A 13,453-nucleotide genomic window follows, 5' to 3' on the forward strand; every position below is an offset into this window, starting at 1 on the left:
CCAGCTCCTAGTTGCATTTATGTCCTGCTGCCTCTCAGCCTGAACCATTTCACATGCGCTGTGGGCTGACTCTCCAGGCAAAGTCACGTCCAAGGGTAATGCTGCCTTTTCTCAAGGTCGTCGTGAGCTCCTGGCTAGAGGCGGAATTCTCTGTAAAGTTTGAGAAACATATTGGAATTATCAGGGTTTGGAACACTGCCGTCCTTTGCACTGAGCTTTCACCGCCTCACAGAGCAAATCCTAGACTCGAACTGCTCAAGGTTTATCCAGTTTTATTTGCCTCATCAGGAGCCCTACAATCAGGCTGGTTCCCCAGGCCTGGGAGGTATGGGAACCATGCTGTCCCTACAGTCCCCCAAGGACTGACCAGACTTGGAGGGGTTCTGGAAACCTCCCCAGCATGAGGGCAGCCTGGGCCCTGGACCTGGATGCAGGGAAGGGCACAGAAATGGAAGCTGGGACGACTGCTATCCAGGTGTCTTCCCAGGGGGAAGACATGCCATCGACATAGAGCTGTGGGCCTGAGTATAGAACCAACATGGCAGTCGGTGGAGAGCCACCCCATTTTATGCGAGTGATCTGTTACTGGAAAGTGAAAGTCCTCAGTCGTGTCCCGACGCTTTGTGACCCCATGGACTATAGAGTCCACAGAATTCTCTAGGCCAGAATACTGGAGTGGATAGCCTATCCCTTCTCCAGTGGATCTTCCCAACCCAGGAATCGAACCGGGGTCTCCTGCGCCGCAGGTGGATTCTTAACCAACTGAACTATCAGGGAGACTTCCCACAGCTACAAATGTGAATAATCCAAACTCATTTTCATATAGCGCTTTCCACCATATAGGTGGTACAGTGGTAAAGAGTCTGTCTGCAATGCAGGAGACCCAGGTTCAATCCCTGGATTGGGAAGATCCCCTGGAGAACGGAATGGCAGCCTGCTCCAGTATTCTTGCCTGGAGACTTCCATGAACAGAGGAGCCTGGTGGGCTATAGCCCAGGGTGCCACAAAGAGTCAGACATGACTAAGCAACTAGCTCACACAGTTTTCTTATAGGCATAAAAGGAGAAAGGTTGCACTTTTGAGACTTACAAATCTATCAGTACTGTAAAAAAAAGAAGAAAAACTATATTTTTTTGCTTTCAAATTTACTTTAAAACATTAAATTCATAAATAAATATTTTTAGAAAACTAAAAGAAGTTTGCTAATTTTTTTTTTTTCTCGAGGTCATCTCTGGTGCTTTTCTAAATCAGTTCTCAATCAGCTGTTTGAGTTATCCTCAAGATATTTGATCATCTCCATAGTATTTTATCACATCTAAATCTATTTCATAATGTTTTTCTTCTCAGGAATGTTTGTCAGCCAAAGTGCTATCCTTACCACTTAATGTACATGTGGACAGAGTTGACAAAAGATATAGAAAAAAAAAATACTTAAATGATAAGAACACTGAGTAATGAATGAAATGGTAGGAAGGGTGTTCCACCCTACCTGCTTGGATAAACAGCGGAATGGACAGGTGAGGAATTAGCGTGTGCTGACGTACATAGCACTGCCATGGAACAATAGTGAAAACAGTGTTTACAAGTAATTCAGCACTATTGATCATTATGCTATTCTCAATTTTTATAAATTTTAGAGAGTTGAGTAATTTTGAATTTTTATCTTTTTGTGTACTATCAATTCATCTAACTTTCTACTATATTGTAAAATATACAAAATAATGTGGAAGTTTAGAGAAGGGAGTAGAGGAAAAAGACTAGAATCAGGATTAAAACTCACAGCTTTCACTTCTGGACGATTTTATATATGATTTACTCAGCCATGTATCTTCTAAAGATCCACCATTCTTACATTCTTAACACATTTGACATACCCCACTGTCTCTTTGGTGGAAAATCATTTCCAAAAAGTCATCATGTTAGGTACATTTATTTTCTTCAGTTCCCATGACAATACTATAATGTCAGTTTCCTTATGGTCAAGTTCCCATTGAGTACTGTGTCATTTCCCTATGTCTCCAATCTCTCTAGAATCATGGCCCCTTGAGTCCTGGCTGCTTTAGCGGTTCCAACTTCAATGTTTATCTCCCCAGACTCTTAGCAACTACTCTCTGCCAGACTTTGTGGACTGTCTTCCTGCCATTAAAATTGCAATTGCACCAGATCAAAGCAAAGTCAAAAACTGTGCACACAACCTAGCCCCTGAAGTCTTGGCTTCTACAGTAGTTTTCTACTGCCTTTTATTTTATCTACTGGTCTTATTGTTCTCAGCTAGAACAATGGTTTGCTAGTGCTACTGTGTATAACCAGAAGTGGAAGATAACATATGTTTTGGAGATTGTATATATAGATGTGGGCCATTCTTTTTAGCAGATGAATATAATTTACATATACAGTACACAGTATTTATTTATAGATGGATATTTGAGTGTTTTCCAATTTTCACTGTTGAAAGCAATGCTGCAATGAATATTCTTGGATGTGTTTTCTTGTGCGTATCTTTTGAAATTCCTCTAGAATATACATCTGGGTGTGGAATTGCAGAGCCAGAAAGGATGCACATTTGTAATTTCATCCCTTAATGCCAATTTTCTTTCCTCAGTAGAAGATCCCCCTCTACATTTCCCCAGCAACGCGTAACTGTTTCTGTTTCCCACTAACTTCGATAATTGTGAGACCATTTAATTTCCACTCATCAAGTAGAAATGGATTTGTATCTTCTTATTTTATTAGTAGGGCTCTCAAATTCATTCCATTTCAGGGTTCTACTTCTGCAAATTCCTGTTCACATTCCTGGTCAATTTTTCAAATGAGTTGTCTCTTCCTTATAAATCTATTTTTTTCCTCCAGTTTTATTGACATGCAATAGACATATAACATTGTACAAGTTTAAGGTGTACAGCATAGTTATTTGACTTACATACATCAGAAAAGGGTTGCCATGGTAACTTTAGTGAACATCTACCAACTTATATAAATATTCAACTCAAGAAATAGAACAAAATACTTTTCCTTGTGATGACAGCTCTTAGGATTCACTGTCTTAACAACTTCCATATATAACATACGGCAATGTTAATTATATTTGTCATGCTGTATGCTGCATCCTTAATGCTTACTTGTAACTGATACTCTATATCTTTTGACTGCATTAGTCCTACTCCCCGCCACATACCCTGTCCCTCTGGTAACCATAAATCTGATCCCTTTTTGAGTTTGTCTGTTCATTTGTTTTTGAAGTATAATTGAACTCCAACATTGTGCTAAAGATATCACCTCATACCCATCAGAATGGCTGTTTTTAAAGAGACAGCCACATAACAAAAACAAACAAGGACATGGAGAACAGACCACTCTCATGCTCTGTTGGTGTAAATTAAAATGGGTATAGTCACTATGTAAAACTGTATGAGAGTCCCTCAAAAAAATACAAATTGAACTACCATGCAATCTAACAATCCCTCTCCTTGATTCTTATCCAAAGAAACTTAAAATACTAATTAGAAAGGATATATGCCCTCCTATGGGTTTCCCTGGTGGCTCAGTGATAGAGAATCTGCCTGCAATGCAAGAGACCCAGGTTCGCTCTCTGGGTCAGGAAGATCCCCTAGAGAAGGGAGTGGCTACCCCCTCCAGTGTTCTCGCCTGGAGAATCCCATGAACAGAGGAGCTTGGTGGGCTACCGTCCATGGGGTCGCAGAGTCGGGACATGACTGAGTGACTAAGCACACGTATACCACATACACTCCTATATTCATTGCAGCATTATTTACAATAGCCAAGATATGGAAGTAATCTAAGTACCCATCAAATGATGAATGGATAAAGAAGTGATATACATGCAAATACACACACACACACACACACACACACACACACACATACATGTATATACACAATGAAATATTACTCAGCCACAAAAATAATGAAATCTTACCATTTGCAACATCATGAAAGGATCTAGAGGGTATTATGCTAAGTGAAATATGACAGACAGAAAAAGACAAAACTGTATGATTTTACTCATATGTTAAATCTAAAAAACAAAACAAATAAACATACATAAACAAAGCAGAAACAGAGTCATAGATACAAAGAACAGATAGGTGTTAACAGTGGGGAGGAAAGAAACAGAAAGAGGTACAAACTTCCAACTGCAGAATAAATGAGTCATGGGTTGAAATGTGGGGGGAATAGAGTCAATAATATCTTCATATGGTGACAGAGCATAACTAGACTTATGCTGGGGATCATTTTGAAATGTATAGAAATATCAAATCACTATACTGTGTAGCATGAATGTATTTTTTATACAACCTGGGTACCAATTAATCCTCAGCTTGCTATATATGTGGCAAATTATATCTGAAAGCATTTATTAAGTTCCTTCTACATGAAGTGCTTTGAGATATCGCTTTGCCAACAAAGGTCTGTACAGTCAAAGCTATAGTTTTTTCAGTAGTCATGTACAGATGTGAGAGTTGGACCATAAAGAAGGCTGAGTGCTGAAGAATTGATGCTTTTGAACTGTCGTGTTGGAGAAGACTCTTGAGAGTCCCTTGGACTGCAAGGAGATCAAACCAGTCCATCCTAAAGGGGATCAGTCCTGGGTGTTCATTGGAAGGACTGATGCTGAAGGTGAAGCTTCAATACTTTGGCCACCTGATGTGAAGAGCCGACTCATTGGAGAAGACCCCGATGCTGGGAAAGATTTAAGGCAGGAGGAGAAGGGGAGGACAGAGGATGAGATAGCTGGATGGCATCATGCCATCACCAACTCGATGGACATGAGTTTGAGCAAGTTCTGGGAGATGGTGAAGGACAGGGAAGCCTGGCATGCTGCAGTCCATGGGGTCATAAATAGTCAGACACGACTGAGCAACTGAACAGCAACGTGAAGTTCTAGAGACGTGGGGGTGAATAAGACAGACTGGGTTTCCTTTTCATGGGTCATATGTTCTGGAAGGGGGGTCAGATTATCAACAAAATTAATCAATATTTATCTATTAACCTAATAAAATAATTTTAGATCAAAAGAAGTATCATAAAAATAAAACCTGAAAATGAGATGGAGAGTGATGGTGTGGAAAGTTTACTTCAGAATGGAAGGGTCACAGAAAGCCTCAGACTAAGGCAGGTTGAAATGAAAGCACTCTGTAAAGCTGAGGGGAGAATGTTCACCCACAGGGGTAAGAATTAGTCCCAGGCCCTGAGACAGCCTCAACTGGACGTTTAGTGTTTTCTTTGCTGTGCACCCATTCTCCAAAGGCCGTCACCCTCTGCTCCAACAGGGCCACAAGTATTGCTCAGCTGAGTTCAGGTTGCAGCAAGCTCAGTTCAATTCAGTCACTTAGTTGTGTCTGACTCTGAGACCCCATGGACTGCAGCACGCCAGGCTTCCCTGTCCATCACCAACTCCCGGAGCTTGCTCAAACTCATGTCCAGCGAGTCGGTGATGCCATCCAACCATCTCATCCTCTGTCGTCCCCTTCTCCTCCTGCCTTTAATCTTTCCCAACATCAGGGTCTTTTCCAGTAAGTCAGTTCTTTGCATGAGGTGGCCGATATATTGAAGTTTCAGCTTCAGCATCAGTCTTTCCAATGAATATTCAGGACTGATTTCCTTTAGGATGGACTGGTTGGATCTTCTTGCAGTCCAAGGGACACTCAAGAGTCTTCTCCAACACCACAGTTCAAAAGCGTCAATTCTTCGGTGCTCAGCTTTCTTTATAGTCCAACTCTCACATCCATACATGACTACTGGAAAGGCTATAGCTTTGACTAGATGAACCTTTGTCAGCAAAGTAATGTCTCTGCTTTTTAATATGCTGTCTAGGTTTGTCATAGCAAACTAGAAGTTCAGATGACTCTCTGTTACAGTAAGATGAGTTTGGCTCAAGCCCCCTGGCAGTGATAGTGACTGACAAAGAGAGAAGTTTATCTTTCCTGGAGCACAGGTTGTGCCATCTGGACACCATCCTGACCAGCACAACGAGCATCCTGGATTCAGATTGCCCAGGTTCATATCCTCCTTCCATCATCTTAGTTGAGACCTTAAAGGGGGTTCTCTAAACACTGTGCGTTGCTTTCCCCTTATATGAAATGAGGGTCATTAGTATTAGGCAGGTCTCTCAGATGTCCCCTGTGATCTTTGTCTCTTGGGATCCATGTCCTTGTGTAATTCCTTCTGAAGAATGAAGGCTGGATCTAGTGACTCACCTCTAATGACTAGGATAAAGTGATAGGTTTCTTATTCTGAGATTAGGGTTTTTTTTTATCTTGCTTTGTTTTAAAGATTAGACTTCCACTGAATTACACTGTGATGTAAATTCATGACTGCTTCGTATCCTGAAAAATGAGGAAGGCTAAGTTGCATTAGAAGGACTGATAACAAAGGACAGACTGAAATTGTATATAAATAAAATATTTTGCATTATCCAGAGCTGAGCATACGAATCCACGGACTGTAGCCTACCACACTCCTCCGTCCATGGGATTTTCCAGGCAACAGTACTGGAGTGGGTTGCCATTTCCTTCTCCAGAGGATTGGTTTCCTTCCCAAACCAGGGATTGAACCTGGGTCTCCCACATTGTAGGTAGACGCTTTACCATCTGAGCCACCAGGGAAGTCCTAATAGAATTTGAGCCATCATTATAGAAACAATTTATTTATTTTTGTAGATTCCTTGCCTGTACATTCCTTGCCTGATACATAGAAACTGTATCATATGATATTTATCTTTTTCTGGTTTACTTCACTCAGTATGACAGTCCTTAGGTCCATCCATTTTGCTGCAAATAGCTTTATTTCAGTCTTTCTTATGGCTGAGTAAGATTCCATTGCATATAGGTACCACATCCTCCTTATCCATTCATCTGTCAATGGACATTTAGGTTTCTCCCATGCCCTGGCTATTGTAAGGAGTGCTGCACTGAACACTGGGGTGTATGTGTCTTTTTGAATTGTGGTGAATTGTGGTTTTCTCTGGATATATGACCAGGAATGGGATTGCAGATCATATGTTACCACAATTTTTAGTTTTCTAAGGAACCTCCATACTGTTCTCCACAATGGCTATACCAATTTACAATCTCACCAAAAAAGTGGGAGGGTCCCTTTTTACTCTACACCCTCTCCAGAATTTATTATGTGTGGACTTTTTGATGATGTCCATCTGACCAGTGAGCAGTGATACCTCATTGCAGTTTTGAGCCACATTTCTCTAATAATTAGTGAGGTCGAGGATCTTTTCATGTGCCTTTTGGCCATCAGTATGTGAAATTAGGTTTTCAAGGGCTGCGACTTCCATCTAACTGACTCTCTCTCTCTCTTGCTTGCTCTCTTTATTTTTGTTTTTTCCATTTATTTTTATTAGTTGAAGGCTAATTACTTTACAATATTGTAGTGGCTTTTGCCATACATTGACATGAATCAGCCATGGATTTACATGTGTTCCCCATCCCGATCCCCCCTCCCACCTCCCTCACCATCAAGCCAGATGTATGTCAAAGGGCCCAGAGGACAAGGAGTTAAGGATGCCTTCCAGCCAGGAGTCACCGAGGGATGGAATCTTACTAACACCCAAATGAGCAAGCCTGCACTGGGCCCTGCTCAACTGAATGAGATGATGGGCCCATGCCTGGGAGCTGATGCCGCCCTGTGAGTGACTTAGCTGCAGGACCCAGCTGAGCTGGGCCTTGACTCTTAGCCCCCAGACTGGGTGAGAAAATAAATGCATGTTATTTTAAGGCATGAAGATTTGGGGTAGTTTGTTACACAGAAACAGCTAACAAATTTAACAAATGGCCTTACCGGGTGGTGCCTGTGAGGATGACATTATTTAACACAAGTAAAGTGCTGTGAACACTGCATAATACCTGATAAGGACTCCTTAAATGTTGGGAGTGTAAATCCTACTTATTGCCAAGGTCAGGCAACTTCTGCAATATCCAATATTAAGGCTGACAAAGAGTCTTGTCTCACACAAATCCCCCTCAAGCCCATTGGACAGTTCAGACCCAAGGAGCAGCCTTGCAGTTACAATCTCAAGGCTCACATCTTTTTTTTTTCCCCAAAATTTAGACTCTTTATTTTATATCTGGGTATAACTGATTAACAGTGTTTAGATAGTTTCAGTTAAACAGTGAAGGAACTCAGACATACATACACATGTATCCATTCCCCTGCAAAACCCCCTCCCATCCAGGCTGGCACATAACATTGAGTAGAGTTCCATGTGCTACACAGTAGGTCTTGTTGGTTATCCATTTTGAATACAGCAGTGTGTACATCTTATAACAGGTCAACTCTCCAGCCAACTCAGTTCTGACTTTCTCCAGGAAGGCTTTATACACAAACACCACTCACAAAGCACTCGCCTTCCTCTGGAAACCTTCCCTCATTATTTTCAGTGTCCAACACACAGTATGGTCTGGAACTGTATTCTGTCTTCTCCTGGCCCTTCCTCCAACCCCAGATTAACTTGCAGCCCATTGAAGCCAAGTTGTGGAATATTACAGAGCTTGGAAATAGACAGATCACATGCGTGTGATCTTGGACAAGCCACACAACCTCTCTGTGCCCATTTCCTCATTTGTAAAGTGAGGACAGAAATACAAACCTCTGAGGTTAAGACCTTCACAACTTTAGCAGAATGCCTGACCTAAAATTCACTGAAACATCTCAGCCATTTCCATTATTACCATGCCTTTGTATTTCCCTCCACCCCTGTGCAGCACGGGGTACTTGAAGGGGATTCCACATATGCTGTTTTTTCTCCTATCACCATCTTAGTATGTAATTGATTTCTTAATGTTACTGCACTGATGTCCTTGCTCAGTGGGATTCAAGCTTCAGTAGAGTGGAGTCTTTGTCTGTATTCTTCACGACTTGATTTCAAGGACCTAGCACAGTGCTTAACATACAGTAAGAGTTCAGGAAATGATGATTGAATTGATGAATGAATGATGATGCTTGCAAGACACTGAACCTCTCTGAGTTGGCTTTCTCTGAATAGGAATAATACCACTATTGCAAAGAGCAGCTGCTGCTTTCAAATCCCTGCTGTTTCTTCTATTGCATTGGCCAAAAATTTAGTTCAGGTTTTCTGTTTATCAGTGGTCCCTGATCTTTATGGCACCAGGAACCGACTTCATGAAAGACAGTTTTTCCAGGGACTGGGGTCAGGGGGCATGGTTTCAGGATGATTCAAGCACGTGACATTTTGGGGGCACTTTCTTTCTAATCTAACGCTGTGGCTGATCTGACAAGAGGCACCTGTCTGCAGCCCAGAGGTTGGGGACCTCTATAAAATGATATGGAAAAACCTGACCTATCTTTTTGGCCAACCCAATATATCTAACAGTACAGCTCACCCTTCCTGTGTGGAAGCTGGTTCATGTGGTTCTGATGACACTGACCAGAGGGGTGGTACTGTCCCCAACCTGGCCTGGCCAATAGAGAAATACCACTTCACTGGCTACAGGAGTGCACAGATGAGTATGTGCTCTAAGCAGTTTCAATCCATAAGATTAGATCAGTGTGTTGTGTCTGAGGGGTAGCTAGGAGGGACCAGGGATGTCTGGGTGAGCAGCCTCAAGAAGGAGTGGGCCTCATGCTCTTTTGTTCATCAGGATTGGCTGAGAATCAGCTGAGACAAACAAGATTTCAGTAATGGACAGGTGGACTGGTTTGGACAGATGGATGGAAGAGCCAGAAAGAAGCAATTCTTTGTCTGAGATGTCGTCCTTCGATTTTTGTTTGTCAAACTCCTGCTCATCCTTTAAAATCTCATTTGAGGATGTTTTTCCTCCTCTCACTCTCCTAGACTGAACTGATCATGAAGGAAAGATAGAACGAGTGAGGGAATGAAAGACATTGTCCTGCCCCAGGTCAAGCCAAACGTTTCACTTGTCCACAATGGCCACGTCTTTCCTCCTCCTCTGCTGGGTCCAGGAGAACTTGCTGAGCTGACCTAAGTCTGCCAGAGGTTACTGGAGTTCCTTCAGCCATATTTCAGGGAAGATGGTGTGCCAAGGGGATGCCTGTATGAAAGTGGGTATTAAAATAATTAGATGATTTATCCATTATTAATTATTTTAATTTCTTAAGGTTTTCCTTTTGCTCCCTTCCCGCATTCAATAAATCTCCCAAAGCTGTCAATTCTTCCAAAGTAGCTGTCCCTCAATGAGCTCTTGCTTGGACTGGAAAACCAACTTCCCAAATGGCTTGTTTGGCAACCACTGTCCCCACTTTAATGTTAAAGTATTCACTGAAACACTGGCCTTATGATTGCAATCTATCTGAAATTCAGGGCTAATCTTGCCATTCATCTGCTAAAACCTCCAAAGAAATCTCACTAAAAGAGTAGGTCACTGCTACCCTGCCCTTCACACCCTTCTTGGCTGGCATGTCATCCATCTCACATCCCTGAGCCTTAACCTGGCTCTTCCCATTGCAGAACCTATAGCACTCTTCTCTCCCTTCTTCTCCAAGGAACTCAAGGCCAACTCAAGCCACCATGCTCGGTTGAAGCCTTCCCACACATCATCATGAGTTGTCCTTTGAGCTCTTCATCATAGACTCATCATGTAGTATTATGGCTATTTGTATGCATGTATTATCTTCATCTGCTAGACTGGGAGTAACTTGATGGTCTTATTAATCAGGGTATCCCCAACTCCTAATACGGTAACCAGAATATAAGAAAGTGAAAGTCGCTGTGTCATATCCAACTCTTTGCGAACCCATGGACTGCAGCCCACAAGTCTCCTCTGTTCAAGAAATTCTCCAGGCAGGAATCCTGGAGTGGGTTGCCATTCCCTTCTCCAGGGAATCTTCCTGACCCAGGGATCGAACCCTGGTGTCCTGCATTGTAGGCAGATTCTTAACCATCTGAGCCACCGAGGAATCCCAACTAGAATATAATAGATATGCAAAAAAAGTTAGTAGAGTTTCTGTGGATGCCAAATATGTCCCAGGTATAAGGCACAATATGGATCTAACCTAGATCCAGACACGACTCATGGTAGTGTCTGAAAGTCTTGAATGCAGGTGGGGGTGGAAAGGATTCCTGTAGAGTGTGATCTGGGGCTCATCATATGGGTAGTGACTTTAGGAATGGAGTGTAAAGCAATTTCTTGCCCGCAGGGTAAAAACAAGGGGGAGAATTCCCAGTAGATGTAAGTGGCCCAATTTGAGGAAAATTAGAAGCAGCCAAAAAAGCTTCAAGAATATTGAGTGGCTGAAATTAATGGAGAAGTAAGAATCATTTGCTGAAAGTCTTCATGCTGAAGTGATGGTCCTTGGCTTGCAACACCGGTCACCTGCTTTCATGAACTTCCAGACAGCAGAAGAAAAGGCGAGAGCCCACATATGGGATGACTTAAATTGGTGCAAGGGAATGTGTGTGTCACTCGGATCGGGGGGTGGTACGTGCTGCCTTATTAGGTCCAGGCTGAGGCCACGGTACAGTCATAAATCAAGAAGCGGGTGTTTAAAAAACAGTGGAAGTGCTAAGGAAACGTGAAGTGGCTGACCTGTGGGGCTGGGCTGTTACTCCCGACAAGAATTTCGATGACTAATGATGTGGATACAGAAGTACTTAACTTTCTTATAACCGCACGTGTAATTTATTTAATTCCGGGGGTATCATGCAGTTCTGGAAACCCTTTAAGATGATGGTGATCTGTTGAAAAAGGTTTCCCATTATTCAGAAGAGGCTGGAAACTTATGCCTCCAAAATTCAGCCCCCCGCCCCTGGCCCCCTGGTAACTGGGATTCAAGGGCAGAAAGGTGGAATTGACGAGAGGCCACCCACCTTTCTAGTTTAATTTATAGTTTGTGAAGTTTTACCAGTAGATAATCATTCAACTGGGTCTACGAGAGTTTTAAAAAGATAAAAATAACTGGGAAGGAGGTAGAACTGACTTCAAGATTTAGTGCAGTGGTCCCCAACCTTTTGGGCACCAGGGACCGGTTTCATGGAAGACAGTTTTTCCACGAACCAGGGGCAGGGGTGGGGTTTCAGGATGTTTCAAGTGCATTACATTTATTGTGCACTTTATTTCTAATCTAATGCTGCTGCTGATCTGACAGGAGGTACTGGTCTGAGGCCCAGAGGTTGGGACCCCTAATTTAGTAGATCAGGTTCACAGAGATTTGTGGCAATCTGCTGAGAGAAAGGCCTAAATGCTTAGGGGCGTTGAAGGATGACAAATCATAGAAGCCTGAGACTGTTCCCCTGCCTGCCTGCCTGCCTGTTGTCCTGTGTTCATATATAATATGCTTCTTAGATGTATGTGAAAGTGAGATATATTTAAATTGAACAAGCATTATAAATTTATAGATGTATAATAAGAAAAGGCTGGTCTCAGCTAATTATCAACTACCACATAATCCTTAATTGGACCTTACTGGTTTGGTGTAACCTTAGGAATAATATTTTTAGTATGTTGTTTGTTTAAAATAGTTTCTTTCTTTTCCTTTTCTTTTTTACTTTATAACTGAACACAGAGGTTATGAGCTTAAACCAAGTGAATGATACTGTTTATTTGTTTATTTGTGTCTTCTTTACAAGCAGGCCAGTTTTATAAATCTTCTCAAATAATTGATATCATTGATCCTTTCTATTATATGTTTGCTTTCTATTTCATTAAAATTTACTGTTATAAATTCCTTATTTGTTTAATTTTTGTACTTTCTTTGAATTAATGTTTCCCGTACTCTTTTTAACTTCTGGATGTGAATGTGTAGCTGGTTGATTTCCAATTATTCTCTATTTCTAACATGTTCACTCAAGGCTATTATTTTATTATCATTTTCTAACAATATTTTAAAATTTCTATTTTGATTTCTTATTTGATCCATCATTAACCTAGAAGTATATTTCTTGATTTCTAAGCATATGAGTTTCCCGAATATGTTTAGTTACTGACATTATTTCCCTATTCTGTCAGGTTCAACCTGCGGCCAGATTTACACTCTGAGCTTTTAATTTCAGTTATATCATCCCTGGTGGCTAAGGTGGTAAAGAATCTGCCTGTAGTTCAGGAGACTGGGGTTTGATCCATGAGTCTGGAAGATCCTCTGGAGAAGGGAATGAACTACCCACTCCAGTATTCTTGCCTGAAAAATTCCATGGATAGAGGAACCTGGTGGGTTACAATCCATGGAGTCACAGAGTTGGACACAACTGATGGACTAACACTTTCACTTTTCACATAGTAACTTTCATCTCTAGAAGTCAAAGTTCCATATCACACTAGAATATATTGCTTCTATATTTTTGTGTTTCCTGCTGAAATTTTCAAACCCATCTTTATTTCTTTAATAGGCAGTAAGTATAGTGGTTTTTATCATCTAAGTCTGATAATTCCCATATCTGATATCTTGGAATCGGAGCTGCTGACTCTAGTTCATGGTATCTGCACTTGCAAGCTTAGTGCTAATCATT

The sequence above is a fragment of the Dama dama genome, chromosome 11 (assembly GCF_033118175.1).
Source record: "Dama dama isolate Ldn47 chromosome 11, ASM3311817v1, whole genome shotgun sequence".
Classification (NCBI taxonomy): Eukaryota; Metazoa; Chordata; class Mammalia; order Artiodactyla; family Cervidae; genus Dama; species Dama dama.